The sequence below is a fragment of the Equus asinus genome, chromosome 12 (genome assembly GCF_041296235.1).
Source record: "Equus asinus isolate D_3611 breed Donkey chromosome 12, EquAss-T2T_v2, whole genome shotgun sequence".
NCBI classification, from domain to species: Eukaryota; Metazoa; Chordata; class Mammalia; order Perissodactyla; family Equidae; genus Equus; species Equus asinus.
In genome coordinates this window covers 32,977,876-32,999,479 of record NC_091801.1, presented here as the reverse complement: position 1 = coordinate 32,999,479, position 21,604 = coordinate 32,977,876, and the positions used below count along the sequence as shown (strand labels likewise).

The 21,604-nt window shown below is 35.3% G+C and overlaps 1 protein-coding gene across 3 annotated transcripts in view; it reads left to right on the top strand.

Moving 5' to 3' along the window:
- SNTG1 (syntrophin gamma 1) overlaps positions 1–21,604 on the top strand; it is an 852,347-nt gene that overhangs the window by 449,947 nt on the left and 380,796 nt on the right. Inside the window, exon 1 of one of the 3 annotated variants that reach the window (XM_044744142.2) lies at positions 10,089–10,146. The exons of the other annotated variants lie outside the window; for them this stretch is intronic. The gene's annotated coding sequence lies outside the window, so the exon portion shown is untranslated. Of the gene's footprint in view, positions 1–10,088; positions 10,147–21,604 lie in introns of those variants that run through there. 3 annotated transcript variants of the gene reach the window in all.

Below are 21,604 nucleotides of genomic sequence, written 5' to 3'. Positions count from 1 at the left end.
CTTATGGATTAGTGAAATGAAAGATAACAATGTTAAAAAGAAGAGATGGAGGACCTATGAATAATCTAAGTTACCCACATTACCTATGACAGGAAATAGTGTATTTGAAAGAAGAATTAGATTAGTAGTAAATGTATATTGCAAATATTAGGCAACCACTGAAATAATTGAAAAAATAAATAAAATTGCTAAACTAAAAGACAAGAGAAAGTGGAATCATACAAAATGCTCAACCAAAGCCAAAGAAAGCAGAAAAAGTGAGGAAGGGAAAAAGAAACAGAGAAAAAGGGCAACAAATAGATAACAGCTACAAATATGGTGGATATGAATCCAGCTATATCAACAATGACTTTAAATGTGAATGAACTAAATACACCAACGAAAGGGCAAAATGTGAAAGTAAATAAAAATCAAGAAGACCCAAAACATTTTCAGAACTTTTTACAAAACCTAACCATAGTCTTACCATATGACCCAGCACTAATACTCCCAGTATGTACCCAAATTAGTTGAAAACTTACTTCCACACAAAAAACTTGCACACTAATATTTATATCACCTTTATTCGTAATTGTCAAAAACTGTAAGCAAATGAAATCTCTTTCAACAGGTGAATGAATTAAAAAATGGTGGTACATTTGTATAATGGAATATTATTCAGTGATTAAAAAAATGGGCTATCAGGGCACAAAAGACATGAAGGAACTCTAAATGCATATTTTTAGTGAAAGAATCCAGTCTGCAAAGGGTACATACTGTATGATTCCAACTATATGACACTTTGTAAAAGACAAAAATAATACAGACACTATAAATTTCTGTGGTTTCCAAGAGTTGGAGAGAAAGAGAGGGAAAGATGACTAGGTGGAGGACAGGGAATTTGTAGGGAAGTAAAACTGTTCCATACGATACTATAGTGGTGAATATCCGACATAATACATTTCTCAAAACCCATAGACCTGTACAACACAAGGGGTGAACTTTAACCTTGATATAAACTAAGGACTTTAGTTAATAATGGGTCATTATTGTTTCATAGCTTGTAACAAATATGTCACACTAATGTAAGATGTTAATAATAGGGGAATACTGTGTAGGTGAAGAGGAGGTGTATGGGATCTCTCTGTACTTTCTGCTCAATTTTTCTGTAAATCCAAAACTGCCCTACAAAATAAAGTCTACTAATTTAAAAAGAAGATGGATAAGTTAACTTACGCATCTAACCGATGGCAGAGCCAGGATTCCAGCCGAGTTCTTTCTACCCAAATACTTGTACTTTTGAAAAAATCAACATGTCTTGTAGAATGACACTAAGCTACATGTTAAGGATGATGACTGCTTGGTTGTTATTAGCCAGCATACAAGGAAAATACTAATAAAATATTTATTAAGAGCGTTATTTAAAAACAGTATTGTTCTTAAATTAATATATTTGACTGATTAATAAAGTATTTTTGAGCAGCATTTACCATTGCTCTCCCATAACTTTTGAATCTGGTATATTGTCCTCAGAGAACGAGAAGATGTCATTAGCCTTTCAGATTCTGTGATTCCACAAATAGAAGTATTATTTATTCATAAAAGCCTTAAAATGATTTTATTTGTGATAAACTTGTAGCATGTGACTTATAATCACAACACCATTTCTATTTTGTCTGCTTTAAAGTTGAGAATGTATTTTTCCAAGTTTCATCAGTCTTTGCATTAGTTTATATCACTGGTCCATTGATTATGAGTAGATTAAAAATAACACACTATATAAGTCAGAGACGTTGTTTATGTCTTTGCAGTAAAAGTAAAACACTTCTTGCTGCAAAATAGTTGCTTAGTTTACTGAATGAGTTTGATTATAGACTAGACAGAGGTGAATTTAATGCAGAAATTACTTTGTTCACAAAAGAATGATATTTTACTCTTGAACTCAGACTTAATTCACCTAATTCAAATGTTCAAATGTGGGACAGTCATGGATGCAAGCAAAGAGGTTGAAGCTATTTGAGTATTTATTTCTGAAGTTTTTGTCATTGTTGTTGTAGATTTATTTCTGGCTAAATAAGTTTGGACAACTCAATGCAATGCAGCATAGATACATTTAGTCCCAAGCTTCCTTGGAACTATTAATCTCTCTCTCTTCCTCTTTTTAATTATAGAAATATATTACTGAGTATTTCCCTTGGCACATTGAGAAGTGATCAATACTATAAGAACATGCAGTTAATGTGTTCAAACAAGGGACAAGGAAGAGTTGGAGGAACAGTCTCTGATAATTTGTTTTTATTCCATAAATCGAACTTTTTCTTCTCTATCTGTATAACCAGACTTCAAAACTAATGAATATTTGCTATATTAATTTCTATGCATAATATTGGGCCAATCTGACATGTTGTTTACTCAAAAACATTTACATTAACTTATTCAACAAGCGTTTATTAAAGTATCCACTGTTCGCTGTTCCTTTGAATAATGAATGTCAATAGATACTGAAAATGAAATAGGTGAAAATTGACATGAGAAACAAGACACACAGCTGAGAATAAATTATGATTGGAAGAAAGGAAGAAATTACACAATTGTAGAGAAAACATGATTATAAAGCAACTTAATTATTTAATTCTGCTGTGCAGATGAATGAAATTTAATGTATTACAGGAAAACTAATATTAGTGGAGTTAGGCTCAAGCACTAATGGGACCCGTTCAGAGGTGAAAATTGTCACTTTTGCCTAGTAAAGGTAATTGATATTGAGAGTCTGAATAATCCTCAGTACATGGAAAGATAATTGTCCTTGTAGAATAATAATAGGCTAAAAGTAAATAAAATTATCCTTGCATTCACTCTCAGCTATGCTGGAAAATTGTCAAATAGCTGACCATTTTCCAAAAAATAACTTTTGCATGACTGCCTATTTCTGTATTCTCAGATTAAATGTACTATTCTAAATATTGTGGTTTTCCACTTTACTTCATCGAAGCCTCTCTTATAGTCTGGATGACTATAAAAATGGCATAATCACTATTTGTACAGTAGCAATTTTGTCAATACTTGCAGAACAACAATAAATATATAACTTGTTTTTGTGCCAAAGAATAAACAAGCAGCTATAAAAGGCAATTTTTCCCCCTCTGCTCAGTATAGTTCTGCATGTAGTTCAAAAGCTTCCAGAATAATACCATGTACCCTTTAAACATCACAGACTGCCACCTTCTGGAAGATATACTAAACATCTAAAGACAGCTGTTAAAATGTGCAATATTATCTTGTGGAACACACACACACACACACACACACACACAAATTCAAAAGAAGACAACCTCAATATGCTTTATGTGAAAAATAATTGGCCTGTTTATTTCTGTACTATATTTTAAAGACAAGAAATTTTCATAATTAACCAGAAACTAATTATACTCTATCCATTGCAAAAAATAGTTCTCTACATGCAATGCAATAGATGGAAAAAATTGTTTTGCTTAAGGTAGACAAACCAGAAATATATTTAGAAAAAAGTGTTTTGGCTCTACATATTTAAATATGTCTCTTAGTATAATCTGCCAATGGTTCAATCTCGTCATGTTCTACATTGCCTTAAATCTCTCACCTACATTCCCCCCCCAAAATTGAAGCTACTTAAGTTGGAAGAGAAACCTAAGAAATATGTGATTGTTAATAGAGAAGAACAACTGTCCAAATACATTAAAAATAACTTTGAAAGAAAAAAATCATCACTCTGGTAATGTTTATGTAAATTTATCTTATTTGTTTTGGCTATATCTACCTTAACCTAGTAGTAATTAATTATAACAAAAAGATTCTTATGTTGCTTGTTATTGATGTAAAGACAAATGTGTTTTGTTCCCATCTTATCATTATTGATATACTCTTAGAAAAGTGGAAATGAAGACTGAGATATCATTGACCCAGATCCTTGCATAAATGGGGACTTTTCATACAAATTAAACATGAAACGGGTATTATTTACTATGTTTATTTGTCTCTGTCCTTACTTCTTTCTATTTCTCAATAGAAGTCAATAGAAATTGGTAAGATCCATAGGCGCACTTGGAAGACCACATTCAAGTTCAAATAATATGTTGTCTAGACCTTGGCTGTAGAAACATTAGAATTTGAACATGTCATCTGGCATTGAGTGAGGGAGTAGCTCAAAGGCATCTCACAGAAGTGTAGATGCATAGAAGCTGAGGAAGCCTTCATTGAGCTTCCTCTCATTGATATGGACAGTCTGACTTCACAACTACTTCTGGAAATTATGGCTTGATTGTGTGAGATCAATGCCAATCCCACACAAAGAAAAGGTTTGATGTGATTTGGTTCCATGCAGTTCCTAATCAAACTAGACGTAATCTAAATTTAACAAACAAACAAAATTCTTGTGATGCAAACTTATTCAGGATAGGACAAAATTTTTACAACAATGCCTAAAATTTATTCCTTATTTACTTAGGACTAAAAACTTCTTGAGGATGGAGACTTTATGTTTACTCATCTTTATACCTATAACGTGGAGCTCAGAGTCTAGCACATAGCAAGTAGTTGTTTACTGAATAAATGACCACTTTGGAATCACTGGAATTCTTGATGAAAGTCTTCTGTGATATAAATTGGGAATGGTTCCCCATTCCTTCCAGCAATAAATAACTGAACAACTAAAACAAAATATTTTCATTCCAGAAAAAAACCTAGAAAAGTTGGAAAAGACATATTTGTTTGTCCTTATCTAATTTTATGATTGAATGTAAAATTAAAAGTAAAATTACCATATAGATTTTCTCCAACTGGAGGCTATCTAAGATTATCCAGCAGGCCATGGAGATCCAGACCAGAATGATCTTCATAACTGCATGGTGGGTAGTGATGGGATCCGGAATTATCAGTGAGACTCCTCCAGTCCCACGGACCTTTCAGAGGTCCTTGAACACATTCAACCTGTTGTAACTCTGGATCTCTGCAATTGGGCTTCTTTTTGCTGAAATAATCTTATTCTGCATTTTCTTAAATTCATTTACCTTCTGAAACCCACTCTCTACACTTCTTTTGAAACATTTTTAGAGATGACAGCATAGATAATGTGTATTACATTTTTTTCTTGTGGGATCATTCAAACTATTTGAAAAGTGCTAATGAGAATTAAAACTAGTCATGTATTTTTGCATTATCTTACATTCAGGTAAAATTCTTCAGTCTGGTCATTTTTGTTTAGAAACATAATAGAATTCAAGTTAGTTTCTCAATGTATACATGATGGATGTGTATTTTGACCTAGTCCACATTATTAGGATTAAAAAAAAATACCGTTTTTAAGAAATTAACAATCTACAGCTGGATACTTTGTAATTTTTTCCTCTGTGTTTATGTGTGTTTGGATTTTTTTAAGTACAGCTAAAAGCTATTAGAAGGTCATTCTTTGGTAAGGTTGAAACAGCTGAAATTGCCATTTTTGTGGGCAAGAAGATCTTCAATATTAGAAATTCTATATGGTTTAATCAATACTTATAAATAAAATTGACTCAATTTTCATTTAAAATGTATTTATATTCTAAATTTACTTTAAAAAGGCTTTTTGTTAAATGACAATGTGTTAATAGATCCTCACATGATGGTGAACCCATTCTTTTCGCTAAATGCTATATTTACTGGGTCTTCTAGATCTTGTATTTATTAGTTTGAGATTCTATGATAATTTGTAATTATCTATGAAATTTGTAATAAACATAAACATAATCAGTAGAAGAGAGGATATAATTTTTGTTCATATGTTACATATCGTCATGTGGACAAATAGTTATACGAAAGAACCTCAGCAAAAACAAGTTTTCATATTTGCTTTACCTTTTAAAAAGAAAAAAATTCCTTTATCTGATATTCAAATCAATCTATACATTCTCTCTAGACTAAGTCTAAGACATACTTTGCCATAAAGTATGCTACTTTCATCTCTATTTTCTCTTTTCATATATGCAATTGAACTCTCTATATTGTATTTCCTCTCCTAAAGGACTACTAACATCTTAATGATTGATTCACTTTAACATTAAAACAACATTTTAAAGAATTAAGTACAAACAAACAAAATAAAACTAGGAAAATTATTTTGATGTGATTACTAATGCTGCATTGGATTTTTAAATGAATTAATATAAATAGCAAACTATATCAGATTTAGGAAATAATTTTACTACATTTTACCTGTAGTTGCATAAAAAGTTATTTTAATAATTGGTTAAGTTATTTTTATGACTTTTATATGATAACCATATCCACTTAACATAGTGAGGTTATCAGATAATGAAAACCAAGGCAATGATCCTCTGGATTTTTTAAATAAAAAATAGTGATTATTCAGTATATATGAGGTGCACATTTTTTAGCAGATTATCTTCTAGACTTAACAGAGCTGAAAGCCTGGGTCTTAACACCATCACGATAATGATGAATGTGAATGCTTCCCAGGCTAGCGAATTCAGGAATACGACATCAATCAATAAAAAGGATACATCAGGGTGCTGGTGTTTGCACCTGAGGAAATGATAACTCAGTCCTGCAGTTGGTTTCTCTTCTTTCCAATAGAATACCACAAACTCCAGTGACAGTCTTCCAAAAGACACTACAAACTGCAGTGTCAAAGACATTTCCCTTTTTGTCTGAGAATGTTTAGGTTTGGGGATTTATTATTTTATTATAAGTCTCTTGGTTGATTGTGATATAATCAGAATTTATTATGGTTTTTCTGTGAATTTTGATGTGAGATCATTTTTGAAAAACAAAAAAGCCTCAGTGTTCTAGTTAGTATGGCTTTGTAAAAACAAATTACACATGGATTAATAGCTTAAAATAAGACAACAATACTTATTTTGCTCAAAGATCTTCAATTTGAGCAGAAGTCAGCGAGGTTAGGTGGTCTCTGCTTCATGCTGCATTAGCTTGGGCAAGTGGAAGTCTGGCCTCTGTACTCACCTGAAGGCTCACTCACTCTTTAGTCTGGTCCATCAGCACGTGACTCTCTGTGTGGACTAAATATCCTCACAATGTGGTGACTGGATTTCAAGGATAACTGACCTGAGAAAGAAGCGAGAGAGAGATCGAGAAAACCAGGATGAAACCACAATGCTTGTTATGGTGTAACCTTGGAAAAGCACGTGGTGTCACTTCTGCCTCATTCTATTTGTTGAAGCTGTCCCTACAGTCCCTCCTGGTTTCAAGGGAAGTGGGAATGGGTTCTACATCTTGATGGGTGGTGGCAGAGCTCTAGAAGAGTAAGTGGGAACAGAAATATTGCTGTGGCCAATTTTGGATAATATAATCTGTTACATTCTGCCCTTTGGCCATCACAACTCATGACACCCTTCTCATGGGCAAAATACACTCACCTCTGCCCCAAACTCTTCAAAGTTTCATCTCATTATTGTTCCAGGTCAAAATCCAATCATCCATCTCAGATCCAGGTGTATATAATGCTCCTCATGTTTGATCCCTTGAGTATAATCCTTCCAGTTCTGAAGGATGTTGTTATGGGCTGCATAGTGTCTGCCCAAAATTCATATGTTGAAGCCCTAACTCCCAGTACCTCAAAATATGACTGCATTTGGAGATGGACTTTAAAGAAGTGATTAAGTTAAAATGAGGCTCTGAGGGTGGGCCCTTATCAATTCTGACTGGGTGTCCTTATAAGAAAAGAAAATTTGGACACGTAGACACACACAGAGGGAAGACCATGTAAGAACACAAGAATAAGGCAGACATCTGCAAGCCAAGGAGAGAGGCCTCAGGAGAAATCAAACCTGCTGGCACCTTGACCACAGACTTCCAGTCTCCAGAAGAGTGAGAAAATACATGTCTGTTGTTTAATCACCCAGTGTGTGGAATTTTGTTATGGTATCCCTAGCAAACTGATACACTTTTGTGCCAAACATACACATTATCTTCTCCTCCTCCACAACCATTATACAGTGGAGGAACAGGAATAAAAGAGCCACAATAGACACTCCTGTTCAAAAGGCAACACTGGAGATCCACGGAAGCCTCTGGCCCATGGCAATTCTAAAAGCCAGCAAGGGACACGGTGTCAGTTTCTTCATTAGGCTCAGTTACAGTACCTGGATATGAAGCACTTGGCTCTTGACTCTGCCTCTGGGATCTTGGCTCTTCTGTGATCTTTGCTCTTCCTTCTGACCTCTTGGCTCTGCTTTGTGCGATCCCGGCTCTGCCTTCTGGAATCTTGGACTGGCCCTCTGGGATCCTGGCTCTGTACTCTGAATTGTACTTCCAGTATACCATACATGAGAAGTCAAAATATTCATTTCTGCTTTATCATTTTCTAATTGCTGTACCAAGTTCAGACAAAAGTTAAAGTATGCAATGACTATTGACTTTTATAAAATTTTCTTTATGTTCAGACAAGTTTGCTTTTTAGTATTTCACTGTTATGTTGTGGTACTCTTTTATCTATATAAGTATAAAATTTCTTTATATGAAATAATGGTTTTTCAAGTATGATTTTTTTCGTTAAAATTTTTAATCCCTGTTTCATTTTATCTGCATGTGCCTGGTATTTTTTTCCATCCAGTTAATGTTAACTGTCTCTGCTTTAGTTTAACAGTGTTTTTTCACCAAATCTAATTATGTTTAATTACATTAACTGGATTTAATTAACTTTACTAGAAATATGTAAATGTTTGGTCTTAATTCAATTATATTTTAATTTATTATTATATTATTTGATATGAGGAAGGGCCATAATAGAGCAAAATGGTATTCTAAGTAATTGCCAAAATACCTATGATGTATTAAACAAATATCTATGATATACTAACCACACACAAATAGGCATTTTCTTCTAGCCAACTTCAATACATACCAAGAGACATTTTTTGTGCTGTATTTGGACTCCCTTAGATTTCAACCTGGGATCCATTTATTGATTCATTTACTCTGAACATCTATTATGTACATGGCACATAATATGTACAAAATTGAAAAAATACTAAACTATGACATCCTCGAGGGTAAGGACCACACATTGTTCATCTTTTCATCTCCTGAATCTTTCTGGTGCATGTCTATAGTAGGTGTTCAACAGATATTCATTCCTTCACTCATTCATTTAAAGAAAGCGTGAAGTTATGGGCCCTTCAAAGAACTTTCAATTCAATTACATGGATAAGATACAAACATAAATATCCATATATACATATATACTTTAAATAGGACTATGAGGAAATAAAATGCCCCAGATTTTCCAGTCATCATGAAAATCCCTAGACTTATGAGCCAAGGAAATATATATGATATAAAATCAGAGAATATTTACTTTCACTTCTTCAAGAAACATTTCACATACCATGAAGATTAGATCTGTAGCGAATTGTTTCTCTAATAATGAAGTTAATTGCTCTGATGGAAAAGGAAGATAAAATTTTCTCAATTTCCTGAGAGCTGATGGATACATCCTGGAATAGGTACCTAGGTTAGCTCCCAAGGTTGCAGGGAGACTAGAGCCTTATCTTTTCAGGTATTTACCTTTTTAAGGAGAAATGAGGCCAGGGAACAGGGAGACATCTCTGGGTCTTAAAAGCCAGGGACAGAGGGGTTTATCTGCCCTTTGGAAAGTGTATTTACATTCCAAAATGTTAGGTTAAGAACCCAGAATCCTTCCCTTCAAGTCTCAATCGAGCAAAAGAGTTTTATTTTTTTTCTCTCTCTCCTTTTTTTGGAAGATGGAATGACTCTTTCTCTCCTGTATATAATGGACAAAATTCATTGTTCTCCATCCCTCGTTTACAGGTGTCCAGCTACACATGTGGGACATTCTGCATGGTTTTCATTATGTCACCCCAAGAATGAAGTCTGAGGCAAGGGGAACCAATGTATTTAATATTTATATTAAAATGATTCATCAGAAATCTGTCTCTGGTCCAGAATACATTGCGTGCTGATTCAGGCTAAAACTAGTAAAGATGAATATCAAACAATGAACAAGTAGATAACATGTAATGAATGTGACAAGTGGAGTACAAATGACACTGTATGGATTTGAGATAAGCACCTCTTACATTGATTTTTCCCCCCTCCAGGGAAGGAACGTAGAGGCAAAAGGCAATCATTTCATAGTTTCATCTTCTTGCCTGCCCTGTGAGTACTCAATATAGATTAAGTTCTGCCTTTTAATAACACTGCTGGACTAGGGCTTGTGGGAAACTATTTCAGTACGCCCCCTGTACCTGCATAAGGTTCCAACTATAAACCCTGGTGGATTTAATCCTAATTTAATTCTTATAGTATGTATTGTTAATATATATGTAATTCTTACAGCATGTAAAGCATCAAGGGAGACACTGCAGAATTTATAATAATATGAAAGAGTCCCTGACATTAAGAGGTTTATTGTCAATTAAGTCAATGGACTAAGTGCTTATTGTAACAAACCAAATATGTTATTATAACATGAATAAATTATTAGATTCCACAGGGAAAAATCACTTTTGTTAGAAAAATCAGAAAAAGCTTTGTGTATTCAATATACAGCAAATTTCTTTAAATGCCCACTATGTTTTCAAGATTGTGCTAAGTGTTGAGTGCAGGTGATTTAGACACAGGCCTTGCTTCAAAGATTCCATAGAGTAGCAGGAGAAATTGGCCAGAAAAGTAGTCATTTCGTCTGTAGATTCTCCCTGCCTCTCTTTATCACTCTATTTGTTTTATCCCCAAAATTTATTTGTTGAAGAAACAAGACCTCTTTGCAGAGTTTCCCCATCTGGGTTTTGTTAATTGCATCTCGCTGCTATGTTTTACATGTTTATGTATCTTCGTATGTCTTGTAACTTTGTGAATAGTTCTAACAACTTGATAAGATGCAAGTTTAGTGTGTGTGTGGTTTTTTAAGGTGCTTTCCTAGGTAGGGGTATGTGACTCCTTCAGGAAGAGTGTCATGGTCCTTTGCCCTTTTAGTGGGTTCTTTGGCATTGGTGATTATTAACCGGACCTATTGCTCACTAGGGCTGAAAATGTTGATGTTCTAGTTTTGTCAGTTGTTTTCATATATTAGCTGGTGTTAGTGTGTCTGTACTTCCAGGTTTGCTCAGAATGAGGGGTGCTTATTCTTAGGACATGGGACTTTCAATGAAAACCCGGGAAAACCCAGGAAAGCAAGTTGGTTACTGAGATGGAACATTCCACATAGAGTTTACCTTCACTCACCATTTGGCTGTCCCAAAGCACAGTTTATATAAGAAAGACAGTAAAAGACACTCTATTTTTGACAGAAAAGATGAATACTATTCTTGGAACTTTCTAGAGAATTAACCTTTAAAAAGAATGTGTTTTTCTCTCTTGACTAATATACTTTCCTTTTTTTTATAGCATTGCCTTTTATCATATACAATTTAATAAGGAGCTTTAATCATTCAATGATTTAAGCATTTACTGATAGATTCTAAAAATAAATAGACCTATAACAGAGAAATAGCACAATGAAACATATACCCTGGCATAAAAAACTGAAAGGGAAATGGTGAAAACAAGTGAAAAAAAAGTTCAATAGTATTGAAACCAAATTACCATCTAATTTAAGGAGCAATGAATGGGTAAACGCAGCTGAAAATTTTCTTATTCAATACCAGGGCATACCTGGCCTGAGAAAACTGGAAAATAAATTCTAGACTGATCTGCTGATTAAAGAGACGTCTTTAAAAATAGTAGTTTAAGTTGTATCTTTCCTGAAGTAGGCAGGCCATGGCCTGATGATCTTTGGTTACTGGGAAATACCACTGTGTTCCTCCTGAACTGGAAAAAAAAAAACCTTAGTATTTAAGAATGAAAAATAAATACGAAGTGCCTTCAAGTTACAAGTGCTGGGGTTCTTGGGGGAGAGGAGAAAGGAGAAGAATATATCCAGCCATTGAAGAGATTTTAATGCTTCTAATTTAGTTGAACACTAAAAAGATGATATATTGGCATTTAGGGGGCCGGTCCAATGGCCAAATGGTTAAGTTCGCACACTCTGCTTAGGTGGCCCAGGATTTCACAGGTTTGGATCCTGGGGGCAGACAAGACACGGCTCATCAGGTCGTGCTGAGGCGGTGTCCCACATTGCACAACCAGAGGCACTCACAGCTGGAATATACAACTATGTCCTGGCAGGCTTTGGGGAGAAAAAGAAGAAAAAAAAAACAAGGTTGGCTACAGATGGTAGCTCAGATGCCAATCTTTAAAAAAAAATAAAATAAAATAAAGCATTGGGACTGGCCCAGTGGTGCAGCTGGTTAAGTTCGCACATTCCGCTTCTCGGCAGCCCGGGTTGGCTGGTTCGGATCCTGGGTGCAGACATGGCACTGTTTGGCAAAGACCATGCTGTGGTAGGAGTCCCACGTATAAAGTAGAGGAAGAAGGGCATGGATGTTAGCTCAGAGCCAGTCTTACTCAGCAAAAGGAGGAAGATTGGCAGTAGTTAGCTCAGGGCTGATCTTCCTCAAAAAACAAAAAAGCATTTAAGAAAAAAAAAGATAGTTTACAGTAAAATGTTGAGTATATGGTAAAGTCTGCAAATCTGCAGGATATTCTGTTTTTATGTGATGTCAACCATGTCATTACCTCCAAAACATTGTTTCAGATAGAGCACCCGCCGTGTACACTAGAATCATCTAGTTTCTTTACTCTCCAAAAGGCTAATAATTAAAATTCTCAAATTATGAAATCGTAACACTCCTTACTTCACAGTAGCTAAATTTATGATACTTTTACTTACCGAAAGTCTGCTTTTCTCATGGTATTTATATATTCCTGCTTAGAATTTACTAAGAACTTATTAAGGGTTGTTAATTTTGCCTTATGTTGAAACCATTTTAAGATGATTTTTTTCCCTAGGATATTACTTATCCTGTTAAAAAATTCTTTCTTGTCAAGAATTTTATTAATCTATATCATCATGTATGCTTCTTTGTGTTTTGTTGATACCCAGTAAATGAGATGTTGGAAATTTTTGTAAACCTTTCTGTGGAGTCTTTAACTGCATTTTTTTAAACAAGAAAGACAAATATAGCCTTGACAATTTTTCCTTGTTATTTTCTTTCTCTTCTTACTGTTTAAAATAGTTTACTTTCGCTTAATTTCTTTTACAAGTGAGATTGAATCGTGGACTCAGAATTTTGATCTAGAATAGATTTTAAGGAATCTTATTTCTAATCATCTCCCCTTAGATATTGCACAACTAAGACCAGGGAAGGTAGACATACTCAAATTAACTGCTAAGGGTAAATACAATTAGATAATTAGCTTAAGATTGGGAAGCAATTTTCAAAGCAGAGTTGGACTGATATGTCCTTATTTTAATTGATTCCTGAAAAAGGGTACTTTGACTATTTTCTTTCTACTGCAGAGGAGCCCTGGAGAAGGGAGGAGCCCTGACTCACAGTTTTTCAAAACTGTCTGAATCCTGGAGATTGCTTTTCTTGTTTCCATTCTGGTAAATGGCCAATTTACAAATTAAGACAGCTGTTAAATAAATTTTCAAAAGCGGTTGAAATTCTCTTGCCTAGTCTTACAATATTTAGACCTCAAGAATACCTGCATTACAAGAGCACTTATAGCAATTATCCTATTCTCTGAAAGTAGTAGCACAAATGGACAGGATCATGTCAGTCTTTCTATTATTCCAAGCAAGCAGAACTCACTGATATCATGAAAAATAAGGATGTTACCTTGATAAGTAATTCAAGTCAAATAGTTTCCTTTAATGAGATATGACAAGCTAATATGAACATTTTTTTGTGTGATCCATAAGTCAAATACAGAATGTGCATTTATTTTAAGCGCATTTAGCCAGGGATGTAGATTTGTGTGTGTGAGAACACACAAACAATGCATTCTTTCACGTTGTTGACTAATGGCACTCTGAGGCCAGAAACCATCCCTTTTCATTCATTCGAGGTAAGGTTCAACCACAAAATCCACATTCAGTATACCAGAAGTGGTGCTTTGAATAGAAATGTGAATGGGTCTAGAATTCATAAATGAAGACTAAAAACCATCTGGGAAGGCAAGGGTGAAAGACACATTCTTCAGCCACAAATCACATGCTTCTAGTATTTAGTATTTTAACTGGCCTCAAAGGAAACCCATGGTGCTTTAGAAGGACTAATTGATAGTGTGCGCCTAGTTCTCAGAAAGAAGCGGACCATAAGCCCTAGGCAGGGAGTGTGCTGTCTAGGAAGGTCAGACCTAGGAGTAAAATATGCACTTGATTATCACCAAAGCAGGATTTTCTATTTCAGAGAGCTCTGTCCCTTCCTGTCCTTATCTGGAATGCTCAATCTGCCTGTTCTCCCTGCCTTCCTGCTGATGCAAACCACAGTTGTCCTTTATTAGCTTTTACCAAAGAAAGCCTTGACTTTCCCCCCAAGAGTTTAAAAGTTACAGACAGTTCTTCATGTCTGGAGCAAACAGTCACAGATCTACCTTTTATTAAAAGGCACTATTGACTCTCTGCAAACTAAAACATGACCAAGCTTCTTTTAAATTAGATTCCATCAAAAAGCTTTGCAACATTGCCACACTTTGTCTGGAATACTCTATGTAATATTAACAACAATTTCTTTCTTTCCTTTTTTTTATAATACTAGATTGAGGCTTCTTATGGTCCAGGATCACATTTTCTATGTGTTGTATCACTACTGAATCTTGCATATAGTGATTAAAAAGTGAGTTAGCTATAATTATATGTTATTTCCCTTTGTCCTGGTTACCTGTAGGAGAATCTTGCCCCTGGAGGGTTGACTTTACCATCATTCTGTTATTAGTTTCCTATTGTTGTGGAACGGATCACCATGAATTTAGTGACTTAAAATAGCCTGCATTATTACCTCACAGTTTCTTGTGTGAGGAGTCCAGGCATGGCTTAACTGAGTGTCTGGTTCTGAGACTCCCAAGGCTGCAATCAGGGTGTCACCAGGCTGTGTCCTTTCCGGAGCTTGGAGTCCTTTTCCTAGCTCATGTGACTGTTGGTAGAATTCAGTTCCTTGAAGTTGTAGAACTGAGGTCCCCATTTTCTTTCTGGCTAGAAGTAATACAATGAAAGGTCTAATAAGCATACAGAAATGTATGTCCAGTTGTATAATATTGGAATACAACTTTGGTGCTACTAAGCTTCTTGAAAGTAGAAGGATATAGAGAAATGTACTTAGATATGAGAGTCAAGTGTCTTTTAACAAAAGCAAGCCTGCTATTCTGGAGAAGTATATATTATTTCCGAGAAGAAGACTTGAGGTCTGGAAGTTGTAGAAGGAAAATTTAAATGCGGATATGTTTACAATCAACACCTACACTATTTCCCAGAAATCACACCACCTTATAGAGAATTTTAGTTCAAATATTTCATTTTTCAAATGAAGAAACAGAAAAACATAAACCAAGCAACTATTTAGTAAAAGATCTGAGAATTGAAGAAGATAGATCTTCTTATATTCAGGCATTAGTTTACTAATTAGACTTCCAATTTTAATCTAAATAATATGTTTATATCTCTAATTTATGATGTATCATGATTAGATGTAATCTACTGAAAGAAAAAAATTTAGCTTATTTATATTACCTCCTCATGCTGCACATTACTCCTGCCCAAATATGAGAATTATTAGTAGTAAACAATTAGTATTTTTTGATTAAGCTGTACCTTTTAAATTTTATGCTTCTTTACATACTCACTTGCTTTACTTGAGAAAATACAGACGAAAGATAAAATTTGTTAATCTTTTCAGCTCCAAAAATGTCTTTGTTCTACCTTTAAAACAGTTTGAAAAACATTTTGCCCCAGAGCTTTGAGCATGTCACGCCATTGTTGTTTAGCAGCAGTTGCTACTGATGAGAAATCTGATCTCCACATGTGTCATATTCACTTAAATATCGATTGTGGGGTTTGACCTCAGTCTGTGGGATTCCTATGCTGTAAGAGTAAAGAGGGTTTTATTCTAGAACATGTATGTTCTCATTTTTAACCTCAACAATTAATTAGTTAATCACAAGTACAAACTTAATCTGTTCATTGAACAAGCTTGTGATTTATTTGCCTGGTGTTAATCATGGTTTTTAGGCTGGCTTTATTCCAGGGTTCCGGTGTACCTCCTGGTTCTGAGCTCAGAGATCATCCAGTACCAGAGGAGTAGTCCACTCACAACATCCAACGCAGTCTTGTCATAGTTTGTTTTGCTCTATGACCTTTCTGCTGCCAAAATTCTTTCACTTCTTTTTTTCTGTCTTTTAGCATTTTGGGGATCCCCCTTGAACTGCTGATTACCTATCAATGTGCTATAGTCATTTGGGGGGCTTATTTCTCCAACACACACGTATGTGAGGGGGGCCTATGAGGGATTGAAGTCCACTGCCTGCTCAGTTCACCACCTTGACGGAACTGCCTCAAGTCATTTTAAGCCAAACCAGGAGGTTCATCCTCCCAGGGAAGGTGTGAAAGCAGCACGTTGAAGCACAGCCGGCTCTGTTTGCTTGGGTCTGCCTCTCCCCTTACAAGTCTCTGGTAAAGAAGCAGGGATCTGAGTGGCATGACAGTGCTGCTGCGGACAGAATCGTAGACTTATAGTCCAAAAGAAATATTCAATTGTGCCTTAAAAATAAATGTAGTGTTATTTAGGCAAATATTCTATACTCACCAAGTGTGTTTCCTTATCTTTATAATGTAGAACTAACTCTTATGAGAATTCATTAAGATGGGGTTTCTAAAGTGTCAGGCTCATTGCTGGTCCTCAAACATCCAAAGATCTTGGCACAACTTTGGGCCCCTAACTAGCCAGCCCCAGGTTCTGCTTTTCCAGTCTTAGTGAATCATCACTGTATGAGCTTCGTGATTGTGTCGTATCCAAAATCTCCCTGCTGGGTCTTAGCACATGCACTTTCTTCTCTCTCTGGACTGCCTTCGCTCCTTAGTCTGCCTGAGAAGCTGCTCTTCCTTCAGGGTTTGGCCTCACCTCCTCACTGGGATTCCCTCATACCATTACCCATATCAGCCATACTCTGCAACCAGGGAGTCGCTCCTTCCCCTCAGCAACCAAAGCTGAGGGCTCTGCAAATGTGGCCCCATCACAGCACAGCCCACACTGCTGGGTCCTTGCATTTCTTCCTTTGGTGTCCTTTTCCAGAACTCTCAGAGGGCAGGGATTTAGTCATCAACATCTCTGTATTCCTGTGTTGGTGTTATCCAGGCATGTAGAAATCAAGTGCTAAGCTAAATTGAAACGAAAGACTAAGTATACATGTTGTTTCTGAGACGTGAGTTATTATTACTTTGAAGTGGTATGAATTCTCAGAGCATCAGACACATTCATGTTCTAAAGTAAGTTCAAAATTACATTCCGAAATTATTATAAATGTTCCTGGCATTTGGGAGTTATCACTATTCCTCCCACTGCTAAGATGAATAGATTTTATATTATATTAACAGCATTTTATGTGCAATAACACTAGCTTAAAAGGAAATTGACTTGCCTTGATACTGAAATAGGTTTAATGCTGTCATCTCTTGATTGTCCCTGTCAGTACATTCATATTTATCTGTTTTCCCAGAATGATTTTCTCTTGTTACCTGAGATATTTTCCAGTACATTAACAGCTGCTTAGTGATGTGATTTTAAGGAATACAAAGTAATCTTGTCTTACATTACTTAAAAAATAATGACATAGTCTTTATTTTCTTTTTGAGGAAGATTAACCCTGAGCTAACATCTGCTGCCAATCCTCCTCTTTTTTGCTGAGGAAGACTGGCCCTGAGCTAACATCCGTGCCCATCTTCCTCTACTTTATATATGGGACGCCCGCCACAGCATGGCTTGACAAGAGGTGCATATGTCCTCACCCGGGATCCAAACCGGCGAACCTCAGGCCACAGAAGCAGAACATGTGAATTTAACGGCTGCGCCATTGGGCCGGCTCCTGAAATAATCTTAATAAGAGAAAAAATCATGCTATGAACTCCAAAGCCAGCTATAAATAATTGCCAGACTACAGTGGCTACTATTTCCCTTCAGTAACCCCAATGACTGATACCTGATTGTGTCCATATTGAGTATATACACAGTTAAAAGTTGTGTTTGTTTTCTCTTTATGTTGTTTTACGTACTTCCTTACTCTTTTAAAATCCAAAGCCCAGCTTATCTATAAAAGCCTTTTCCAGCCACCCTGACATAAAGTGAGATTTCTCAAATATTTATTGTGTGCCCACCATGCAGCAGGCAAACACACGCTGGGTGCTGGGGATGCTGTGCTGTCAGCAGGGAGCAAGCCTCCTCTGGGGGCCTATGGGCTATTGTCAAAAGCACCTTGAGCTTTATAGGAATGAAAGTTGAAGAAATATTAGTTTTGCCATACAAGTTGTGCTCCAGGTCATTTCCAGTTTGTTTGGAAGAATGCTCACACTCTTGCATTTGCTTGGTGTTCATTAGAGTAAATTTTTTTTAAACATTATTAACTAATGGAGGATAAAAGCAAAGGTCAGGACCATTTATCTCTATGTGTCTTCAGGAAATTCTGAAAGACAGCATAAGAAACCAGTTCCATGTTTGCATTTGATACACTGAAAGAATCGAATAAAAAAGGATGGACGATTCTGGAGACAATTAGCCCAGGACTCCAGTTTACATTAAGGTTTTTGATGAACTTAGCAATGTTTTAGGCCCTACAAAACATTGACTCAACAAAACTATGTTCGACTTTTATGACAAGTTCATCCTTTTAAGAAATTCTTCTATAATGATTATTTGGATAATTTAAATCAGTATAAATTACCAAATGACTTCAACTTGAGTGTGAAAAAGATAATTTATTTTTAGCAGTATTGATATTAATGCTCTGTTATTTTTCACAAAGTTCAAATTCAGTCAATAAATTAGCATCTTATACAAAGGAAAATTACCACCTTCTATATGGATATGGCAATGCTTTTTAAACCTTAATTATTCAAGTTCAAACCATCAAGTGTGACAATAGAACAATTTCCTGACTGACAATTTTGTTTATTATTGTATGTAAATTTTCACACAGTTTGATATTCCTTTATCTCTCAAATTTTAAGAGCTATGCATACTGTATTCTGCGACCTCAAAAAGTGGCCTTCCTGACATCCTCATTGCTGATCATCCACAGACATATCACCATACTGCGCTGCATACTGCTGTCATTTCTGCCTTCCAACTGCTAACGTCCTTATGTTTTCCCTTTTGCCTTTGCTATCATAACTGAAGCTACCAGCTAGTTCTTTCCTTGGGTACATGAACGTCAAAATTTCCCAAAATAGGCATACCTTTTATTCTGCTCTATGTTCAGTCTCCAAATCAGTTCATGAAATTGCTTTCCATTCAATAAGGTCTCTACTTTCCAACATTTATACTCTTCATACTCCTCGGTCAACAGGTCCTACTCACACCCGGCTATAATAACCAGCAGGCATTTGACATCTGGACTGGGACTGGATCTTCTATTGCTCTATGCATCTGGGTCTGTACATTGTAAACTGCTGGCATTTAAGTAGACCTAAATTTGCTTACCTTGCTCATTATAACACAATATAACCCTGGCTTATCTCCAATTTTTGCATGTCTGTTTTCCTTGTTATTCCCAATGTGATCATTTTTTTCAAGAAAGTTTGCTTTGATCTAGTCTTGCATCAATGATAGCAGTAAGGTTTTACAATCTCAAAATGATTTTGTGAATCTGTCTAAAATATGCCACTGTCTTGCAAATGAAAACAAACGTATGCTAAATTAAATGTGTGAAAAAAAATTAGAGGGGTCTATCAACTCCTGCATGCCAAACTGTTTTTAAAACACCTGTCAGCATGAGGGGAGTGAATTTTAAGGAAGAAATCTTCAAGATTAAATACTGAAAAATACTTCAAAGTATTTCTCTAGTCCTTTTTTCCTTACTGTTGGCCTCTTTCCATCCTTGTCACACATTTAAACTCCTAGTCTTCCATTCCCTTACTTCTGTTCTATTCTCAGGGATGCCTTTTCTCTTTTCCCACATAAACGTATTACAGGTTTTTCTGACAACATTGGTGCACAATTAATTCACTGAATGTTCAGGTTAAAAAACACCCAGAATTTTCCTAGAAATATAAGCACTTGTGTAGGAGAGTTGTTGGGATAAATTAATGACTGACTCAAGTCTTATTTTCAATCAATGTGATAATCAACAACTATTAATAACTAGTGTTACTTTTATGCAAAAGACTATATACACACCCACAGAGATAGATCATCATTACTACAAATCTTTCAGTGTGTTTCTTCTGATTAAACTAAATTGGGCAACAATCTTGGAAGTGATTTATATATACTATGCGACCTATACCATTTCCACAATATATACTACCCATGTATGGTGTATGTACCATATATTTCCTAGAGGCATGTGGATTATTCAGCATCTACTTGATAATCCAATTTACTACTAACATTTGGCAGGTCATAGTTTTTTCTCTATTTTTTCCTTTTGAGAAAGGAACTTATCACTCTTATCATTGTGGTACTTGTGTGGTATCCTGGAAAGCATTGGTGGGTTATTGTCAACTTGTTTTTCTGACACATTTAAATAATAATTCCTTCTTTCTTTCTTATTTACTGCCAAGTATACTTACTATGCTCTATTTCAGGTATCTTTTCAAGGATAATTTTATAGAAAATAGCCTTAGAAAAAAGATACATAATCTCCCTCCAGAGCAAAGAGCAGGCATGCTTAATGTCCAGCATAAGAAAGATAACATCTTTCCACAGAGCAGAAGGCAAGGAATGTTTAATTCTTATTATAAAAGATTTGGTTTCCCTAAACTCAAGATTCCTTTACTGTAGTGCAACCCAATCTGTGTGCTGTCACCCATCTGGACCCATCTGTGCCACCCCTGTGGGACATGAGGACAAGGAAAACTGACACAATATGCAGATGCTCATGCTGCTTGCTGTGCTATGAGTAAATAATTAAGCCTTTAATCTCTGACCCAGGAGTCTCATGCATTTTGCCAGAACCCTTGAAACTGTGACAGGCTAGATTGTTCTTGACAGCCAGGCTTTGGACTAATTACTATTATCTTTGGACTAATTACTAATTATCATTATTTGAGTCATTGTTAATAATTAAGAAACCATTTTTAAAATATTTAGAATTATAGATATTTTAATTAAAATTAAATTGCTTTCATTAGTGTTCTATTTCAGTAGTTATTATAACAGTTTTGCTTAAAATGAATGACTTATTCATATACATTTGCCTGACATTGTTTGCAAGGGACGGGTAACCAGGAAGGTTTGTAAAAATAAAAAAACATACATATTTGTCATGTATTTTATATATATATATATACATATAATCCACTTAGTTTCTTCCTATAAGTAAATTTTATAAACTAACTGAATTTAGTAAAATTGTATTTTAGGAAATCTTTGATAAAAATGTAATTTGTGATCAAATTTGCGATTTGAATTTAACATCTAGGTCAGATGTTATTGAATTATATCGGTTGTGAAAAATATAAATTGCTAGCCAATAAACCCCACCAAATCTAAGCAAACAACAAAAATCTTGCATGTAAAATATCTAT